Raw genomic sequence first — 9,367 nt, 5'->3', positions numbered from 1 at the left:
AGTAATATTATGATAGGAGCCAATATTGTATACTAAAATACATATATGAATGGTTTGAATGATCGGAAGATGTGTGGAATTTTGGGGGACAACTGGGAAGACACCAAGATGCAAAAAACAAATAATTGTAAGCAACCCATGTAACACGATGTTTGATAAGCATGAACCAAATATAGATAAATTGAAAAACCGATAAAATGTATTTTAAAAACAAACAAGTGGTAGAAGGAGGAGAATGATATTTGTTGTTCCTTCCCTGACATTCTACCAGCATGAGCCTAGTAGGAGGTTGGATTCATTAGAAGCTCTATCATCAAAGAAATCCATCCTACCAGTAGGATTGCTTTATATGGGTTACTTAATATTAATTTCAGAACAACTGCAATTTCTGTGCTGTTGTTTATAAGACTTGCAGTCATCTTGGACCCACTCATTTGGCTCCCTCCCATGTTGCATTTTTCTAATACGCAGTGTTAAACAACATGGGCTATGTGCAGGATATACATTTTGGTTTTCAATGTGTCGTTTTACCTATGCCTGCTGCATGGAAGGTTGTTTTGCTTTTGATAGTTGTCTACAGATATTGTTTCAATACTCAGGTATCAATTTCAGATGTTTTAATGTGCGTCCAAAGAACAGACATGTGGAGGCAGCCGTCGCTCAGCTTCATTTCTCACATGCACTTTCCTTATGCTATCTGAAAAGACTGCAGCATATGCAACTGCATATGTGAAAAGATTTTTTATTCAAGGACCCTGAAAAAGCAGAGGAGCAGAAGGGATCTCTTTTATATATAGAATTCTTTGTGCCATAATCTTCTGCTTCTGGATAATATAATGAATAGGCATACCTCGAGGATGGGCCCTGCCTATTTTATTAATTCCCTGGATGTCCATTTTATTAATTTCATTTATGCCATTCTTCAGTTGTCTATGTTAATTTTATGTGCCTCAAAGCATCTGAATATTGATTCTTTGGAGGTATATACTACTTTGTACATTATATAGTTAGCTCTCAAATATGCAAGAATACCAAAATAAAGAATCTTCCTGAATAGTTGTGTGTGTGTGTGTTCTCCACATATAATGCTGGAAGCCTGTTGGCATTGCTAATATGTACGCCTATGTAAAGACAAAGTTCCTTTCTGTTTACCTGGTTCAATACTTTTGTCTCTGGCTCATATGTCTCCTGATTACTAACAACTCCCTCTGGAGTGGTTATCTAGCCTATGGGTGCTGACATGAAGAATAAACATGGCAGCTTTTCAAGATAACTCTTGTCTCCTGAAGGCAAGCAGACATAACGTACCGAAAAGCATAGGAACCAAAAATCTTCTTCTATTAGTTTTTTTTTTTTTTTGTATTTTCAGGGTTTAGCTTAATGTTGTTTTTCACTCCTTCAATGTGCGTGCGGTTATTTTTTGGAGTGTGGGTACACAGACAACACAGACAACAGACTTACAATTTGCAAATATATTCACTTTAAAAATCCCCATGCCCTAGAATTGAGGCCTAGAGGGGGAACCCTTGAACTACTAATATTACCATACTTCTAATCTGCTAAGTGCTTTACAATCTTCATTATGTTTGCCCTAACAACAAATGTTTAGGCAGCTCAGAGTTCCCATTTAACAGATGGGAGGGAGGTACTGATCTGAGTCTAGTCTAAGGTTACACCATTAGTTCATGACAAAAGCACAACTCAGACTTCTCAGATTCAACTCAGACACCTTTCCTCTTTAGACACCTGCAGTTTCTATAAGGAGAATCTACACCACTGGTTCTTAACCTTGGGTTACTCAGGAGTTTTGGACTGCAACTCCCAGAAGCCTTCACCACCAACTGTGCTGACTGGGGTTTCTGAGAGTTGCAGTTCAAAAGCATCTGAGTAACAAAGGTTAAGAACCACTGATCTACACAACCTGAACCATCCTCCCGGTTACAGTCATTTTCATGTTCAGCCTTTCTTAGGAAATCAGCACCCCTCAAGGAAAGTCAGTGGTGATTCTTTGGGAGATTCAGTGCACTCAGTGACACTAATCTCTGCTTGTGCTGTTCAGACACAGCTCACAGTCATGTGGAATCACTAGGGTGGGCCACTTGCACAGTGCCGAAGAAACAGAAATGCCTCACTGAAAAAAAGAGCAAAAGACAAAGAGTTTTATTCTAATTCTGTTTTTTAAAGCTGCTGTAGCCATCTTTTCTTTAAATGTTTATTTATTTAAATATAAATAAATTAAAATATATTTTAAATATCTAATTGTAAATATATAAATATGGCAAGTAAGTGAGGGAGGGATGCAACTATAAAGACAATTGATTAAATTACAATACATCCCACTGTGTACCTATTTCATGTACTGTTGGGGCTGGGCAACTTAAAGCCTTCTCCTCTCCCTTCTCGTGATTCTTTGCCTATAAACTACGCTTGAAGAGGACAGCAACTGGAGGAGACCTCTAAACAGAAGGCTCTCTTCTAAGCCATAACTAGTGCTTTTGGCACCAGAGGCAAGCAGCACAAAATGTACCTCCTAATCAACTTCATAATTCACAACATGAAAATAATTCAAGAAGTAATTACAGCACTAGTTTGCCATATACATTGACTGTAGTTGAGCCTAGATGCTTGGTCTACTGAATCCTAGGTACACCTGCTCTCTGCTGCCTCTGGTCTGATACAGTGGCCACTTCCTTTCCTATTCCTTTCCTGCTGCTGCTTGATTGCCGCCGCCACCAGGGCTGAAGAGCCGCGGCCGACAAAGGGGAATGAACATTCTGTCTGAGAGAACAAAGCCCCCAGTAGTAGGCACCGCGGGCCCACCTGCCAGCCAATGGGGAGCCGCGAACGTGCGACACGCCCACCTGCGAGCGCGATACACCCAGCTGTGAGCATGACACACTCCTCCACAAGTGTGACACGCCCCCCATGCATGCGGGAGGGGGGTGGAGATCCATGTCCGCGGCCCAGTTGGAGGAATCCCACGGACTGGCCCCGGGCCCCGGGCCAGGGGTTGGGGACCCTTGATCTAAACAAACCACACAGGGAGTGCCCCTAGATCGCTTTACACCTAAACCTGTGGAGAAAGTTCTCCCCTTAATGGAGCTTCCAATGGGAAATAAATTAATTCTGGCTCATACCCCATTCTCCACTGCTCATTTATTTAACTGGAAACAAGATCTTCTACCACAGTGGTTCTTAACCTTTGTTACTCGGATGTTTTTGAACTGCAACTCTCAGAAACCCCAGCCAGCACAGTTGGTGGTGAAGGCTTCTGGGAGTTGCAGTCCAAAACTCCTGAGTAACCCAAGGTTAAGAACCAGTGTTCTACCATATCGAGAGACCCTTCAGAAGTACTTGGACTTGATCATTACTACTCACCACTCTTCAGAGCAGCCTTCTAAGCAAAGATGCCAGGCTCTTGCTAAGACCTACGCCTGGTATACTACTCATAGGGTTCAACAAATAGCTGATGGCAATGGAACAGTTGATTGGCCTGAAGCAGCAGCCCTCATACCCGAGTTATTGATCCCAATCCTAATAAGCTTGCTGGGGCCCGCCTGCTGAAAGCAGCAAGAAATGCTGTAATTCATGGCCTCAAACTAAGAGTGCCAAAGGCTGCAAAACCTTCACAGAGTATATGAGATTGTTTTTAAAAAACCCCATGGAGTCCCCAAATGAATTCCTGACGAGGCTCAAGGCTGGTTTTTGCTGGTACACTCACCTTGATCCGGATTTGGAATCAACAGACAGCTGTGCTACAGATGCAGCTCCAAAAGCACCCAGCCATGTGTGATTGCAGCCACGGAACTGCCCGAGTCCTGCAGCTGGTCTGGTCAGACAGCTATGCATCAGCTGTAGCACAGCTACACAAAACACTTTGCACATGTCTCTCTGCTGTCTGTCTACTCATTGTCTAAGATACAAGGGTGCTTCTGAGGAGAGATACCTGCTCAATAAAATGCTATGCACAACAACTCTGAATCAAGTTTCTTTATTAGACAAGATAGCTCAGAGCCATGCTCCTAGGGAAAGATATTGCAGGGGAAAGGGAGGAACACAAACCCTATTTTCATTGATAATGATGGGAAGGGTGGGAAGGAATGCATGGTTTGCAAATCGTGAGCTGTGTGAATGGGATGACTCATGACGGTGAGGGGGCTGGGAAGACACTGCCATGGATACAAGCTGGTGCCCTAATCATCAGTCAGGAGGTAGGGGGTAGGCAAGATATTACTGGGATGGATACAAGCTGGCCCCACCAATTATGAGCCAAGAGGCGAGGGTGGGAGGGATTCAAATTGCCACCCCCAATCATGAACCAGGAGGTAAGGGGCAGGTGGATTGATAGTGGTAGGGATTCAAGCTGGCCCTCCAATTATAAGTCACACATTTAGTATTGTAGAAGGGACCCAAGCTGCCCAATCATGAGTAAAAACAGAAGGGAGAGTCCAAGTGTAAACTCAAAATTACCCAACCAGGAAGGAGAGCAGGAAGATGGACAGTGAAAGGGCCAGGCCTTGAACTGTGTAGAGTTGTGTAGAATTGTGTGGAGTTGTGTCAGATGGACAACAGAATATAGGATCCCTGGAAAGCACAGCCTAAAAATTCTTGCCTGAAGTATAACTTTACACAGCTCTAGTCACTAACCTTGCCACAAATCATGAGCTAGGGCAGGGGGAAGAGGGAGTAATGTGAGGCCATCCTATAGATCAATAAACACAAGTTTTCTTTGGCTGCCTCCTGTGGTTCTCTCAGTCTGTGGGGTGGGTGGACATTTAAATGAAAGAAAGACAGATGTCATGGGGGTGCTGTGACTGCACCAGATGCACTAGGAGGGGCTTAGCCTTCTACCGCACAAACTGGTGTTGCAATTGGTTTCATGGCAGCTGCAGAAAGGACTTGCATTTGGGGGGAATAGCACACTGTACCTTTAACAGGCATCTCCCTCTTAATTGTGAGAGTCTGATTCAGCCAGCCTAAGGCCAGCCTGGCTAGTTAGGATTGTGCCCTAAGTCAGGACGAGAAAAAGAAAGGAAGATTTATTTTAGTGCTAACATTTTCTGAATTTGGACCAGGGTTCTGTGACATAAATAGTGCTTTGAATGGCAATTAGTTCTCCAACATCTTCTAATATTCCATTCTTGACTCTTGACCTAAAGGTAGGTAAATAGCTCCACATCATTAACTAAGATAGTTAATGGATGCTCATTTGGAGATACTACTTATCATTTGTGAGCTTATAAGAAAAACAGAAACAAAACAGCCCAACAGCAGCCCATGCAGAAGTATTTATGATCCACAGGACAAGACTTTTATTTCACAGCCTGGTTGGGCTTAAGAATGTGAGAGACATTTAAATATCTATTGACATATTGCTGAGGACATAATGAGAGACGTGTCACATGACCTCTGAGGTCACATGATTGCTGGAGCAACAGTGCTCTAAGTTCTTAACAGTTGGTCTTTGTCCACTTGCTGCTTTCCTGCCTCAACAGCCATTGGGAGCAGAGTAAGTTAGAGAGACCTTGGCTTTTCAAAATTACTTACATTTACCTTTCATCCGGGCTTAACTGTGGACCTTCTCGGCCATTCAGGTTCATAGTTTGTAGAGATGTACTCTGTATCAACAGACAGGATGGCTTCCTGTTTTGTCTATAGCTCTGGAAACTACATTAAGACATTACCTGGGTAGTGTAGGTTTAAGGTGGTGAGGTCTGGCAGGGCAGTTGATGTGGTACTTTTGAGAGGTTGCTGTTGTTTTTTAATGGAGATAAATGAGTTTGTTAGGGGGCAGCCAGATGTAAGCTGGATTTCAATAACAGACTTCCCACACAAATGGGAAAGAGTAGCATTTGTGGGGATCCTTTTTTGGGTACCTCCTTCCTGATGGAGCCGTGGGTGTAGTTGTTGGAAATGAAACAGAAATGTTTCATTTCTGAAACATTTGCCCACTTTGCATGATTAATTTGTGTATTTCATCACTAGCATTCATTAGATTGTATTCGGTTAATCTCTTTCCTTAGTAACCATAATTTTTTAAAAACGTTTTTGTTTATGTTGTTCAGAAATGAACAACAGACTTCTTTACATATCGTTTCCGAGTCTGAAGGGTTCCAAAGATTATTATGTCTGTAATATTTACCCATTTAATGTGTTAATATGCCAGGATCTATTGACTTGTTTAGCTTAATAGTTCTCTTTCTTGGTTGATTTCTCTTGTGTTTATTTCCATATTTATAGTGTTAATTACTTGCTCAAAATTTAAAGAGATAGTGGTTTATAAATGTTAATACATATCACATAACTATACTCTAGGTAAAACAACATATCTTATGGTTAGGCACTGACCAGGTAAGGAATCAAAATTCAATTTAGATTTATTTATTTTTTACTACCTTCCCTTCTCATACAGGCCAAGACACCGACCAGGTAGGAGATCAAACCTAATTTTGGCCTCTTTTTTTTCATTTTTACCATTGTCCCTCCTTATACAGGTAAAGACACTGACCAGGTAAGAGATCAAAAATAATTTTGATTTATTTCTTCCTTTTTAACTGCCTTCCCTCCTTATACAGGCCAAGACTCCAACCAGGTAAGAAATCAAACCTAATTTTGGTGTCCCCCCCCCCCATTTTTGCAACCTTGCCTCCTTATACAGCCCAAGACACTGACCAGGTAGGAGATCAAACCTAATTTTGGTTTATTTTTTCCATTTTTACCACCTTCCCTCCTTATACAGGTAAAGACACTGACTAGATAAGGGATCAAAACTGGTTTTGGTTTATTTTTTCCAGTTTTACTGCCTTCCCTCCTGTACTGTGATGTTTTTTGTGTTTTGGTGTTTTTTTTCCCCCAGCCCCATCACGTTCTGGCTGGCTGTGTGTATGTGGAGGGTGTCTTTGTGTTTTTCCCCCCAGCCCCATGGTATTCTGCTTGGACTGGCTGTGTCTGTGAGGGGTTGTTTTTGAGTGTTTTTTCCTAGCCCCATAGCGTTTCTGCTGAGGCTGGCTGTGTGTGTGTGTGTGGGTTGTGTTTTTTCCCCCACCCCCATGGTGTTCCGCTGGGGCTGGCTGTGTTTTTTGTTTGTTTGTTGTAGTGTGTTTACATCTCTGTATTTCTGGAGCTGGTGGGCAATGTATACCTCTGCCAGCATGGATTCACAAGCTGGCTTGGAACTATTTTCCCCACATCTCCTGATCTGACATACGCAGGTGGAAGCACCAATTGGCGCTTCCCACAAGGCTGTGCTGGGGCTGGATGTTGGTGCAATTATAAGATCCTTCTGCCCCCAGCCAGCCCTTTTTCCTTTGAGTTAACCTGCCCGCCCTGGTTGCTTCAGGGCCGGATAGGAATTTTGGGTCTGTCTCACCTGATTGGCATATAAAAGGTGGACGGATGTATTTTTGCCTATCCCACACTGTTTACCCATGGGATTCTGAGGGCTATTCTAGGTTTGAGTCATGTTTAAATAGGTCAAACTGTCAGGTAGTGTGGAAGAGAAGGTGAGTTTCAGTGAGCTCTCAAAAAGCACATGGGGTCCTACTGCACCCAGCATCACAGCAACCAGGGTCTAGTCACTAGTGTTTCACTTGCTGGGATGAGGGATGAATAAGGTATAGTCCCATCCATTGCATGTCTTAGTTCTAGACAATTGGATGGATGGCAGATAGGGAGGTTTTTCTTCCCAGTCTGTGGCCAGCTGGGTACGAGCTGTTCAGGGGACAGCTCTGACCAGGGGCTTGGGACTCACCCACTTAGGATTGGAGAGGGGGTAAGAGATACCCCTAGAGCCTGCCCCATATGATGTCCAGGCCCCTCTGCAGGATGAGAGTGATGGGAGGTTAAAAGCAATAAAGTGTGGCCCTATTTAACTCCAACACCTGTGTCCATCTCTTTATTTTGGGAGTGGGTGGGCAGAGACTAAATAACAGTGGTGGAGGAAAACATTGAATATGAATTTCATGAACTTTAAAATATGTGAATAAATCTACAATGTTTTGGAAATTCATAGTATTACTGTATATTTCAAAGTGTCAATAGTTAACAAGGGACCACAGCAGAAAAATTTAACTACAAAAATTCTCAAATGCTTTTCAGACAGTTTACACATCTCCTCTACATTTTCTCTTTTGCATTCTTTTTCAACAGATCCACAGTTCATCCCAAAAGCATTCTTGACTGCCACTAGCAAAGTTCCATCTCCCCCCCCCTCCAAATGTAGGATATCCACAAGAATAATCACAGGCCTGACACTATACTGATTTCCTACTGATTCTGCCTCTTATCATACAAGATGTGAATTACCAAGACAGGGCTCACATGATCAGCATTGCTGATTTATCAAGAAAACATCAAACAAGTGGCATTCCAATTTGGACATAAGAAAAAAAGCTCTCCTCTTTGTCTTGATCCTGAAGGATAGAGATCCAAGGGTTGTACCCTTATAAATTTTAAACAGAAGTTTCCAAGAGCTGTGGATGGAGATGGTATTTGTAGCAATCTGTGACAGATTGTTACCGCTGATCATAAAGGTAAAAGGTAAAATGAATGGAAGAAGCAGTGCAGAAAGAATAATCAATTATTGGACTGGATACAACACAATATTATTGTTCAGAGTTGTTAGATGCATGGTCAGAATGGCCACAATGACATCCAGCCTCTCAAAGGGATGAGGAGACCACTGTCTCTTCAATTGGATGTGTTGGAGTAAGATGTTCCTTGCTTAAAAATTGAATTTCCTTTTTTCCTCATTCAGTCTGCATTTGGTTAGGCAGAAAGGGATGGGTGATTCTGAAGTCAGATACTGGGGAATGGAAAGGAATAGTGGAGTATTGGATGGTAGAGCTTTTTGTGGTACATGACGGGTCTAAACATACAACTAAACTACTCTACATCAGGTCCTGAAGACAGAATTCTACTCACACTGAAGCAAAACTGCTCCCTTTCAGTCTTTGGTGCTACACATGTTCAACTACTGGGTGACAATAACGATATATTTTGAAATACATTGTGTTCTGCCTACATGGAAGAAACAAATATAAAATAGGCTTTATTCTGTTCTACTAGATACCAAGATTCCTTTCCTTTTTGTTTGTTCCTTGTTTCTTGTTGGCCGTGGCTCTTCAGCCCCAGTGGCGGCGGCAAGGAAAGGAAAAGGAAAGGAAGAGAGAGGGAGGGAACGAGTGACAGATCATCAAGACGGACGGGTGTGAGTTCTCCACGGCAGGCTGCGAAAGGAGACAGGGGAGGGGGGCATGAAAGAGAAAGCTGTTCTCTCAGCATCACTCCCTCCCGCGGCACATCTGGGCAGGGAGAGGAGGAGTGCCAGGTGGGAGGAAGGAGAAGTGTGCGGCCAGGTTATGAACAG

General features: G+C 42.7%; 1 long non-coding RNA gene across 1 annotated transcript in view; it reads left to right on the top strand.

The window, feature by feature from the left end:
• LOC144587003 (uncharacterized) overlaps window positions 1-122 on the top strand; it is a 27,705-nt gene extending 27,583 nt beyond the window's left edge. Inside the window, exon 2 of the long non-coding RNA XR_013542123.1 lies at window positions 1-122. This exon is cut by the window's left edge and continues 24,666 nt beyond it. This is a non-coding gene — a long non-coding RNA (uncharacterized LOC144587003).
• Window positions 123-9,367: the final 9,245 nt, after the last annotated feature.

The sequence above is a fragment of the Pogona vitticeps genome, chromosome 2 (genome assembly GCF_051106095.1).
Source record: "Pogona vitticeps strain Pit_001003342236 chromosome 2, PviZW2.1, whole genome shotgun sequence".
Classification (NCBI taxonomy): Eukaryota; Metazoa; Chordata; class Lepidosauria; order Squamata; family Agamidae; genus Pogona; species Pogona vitticeps.
This window is presented reverse-complemented; position numbering and strand designations above follow the sequence as displayed.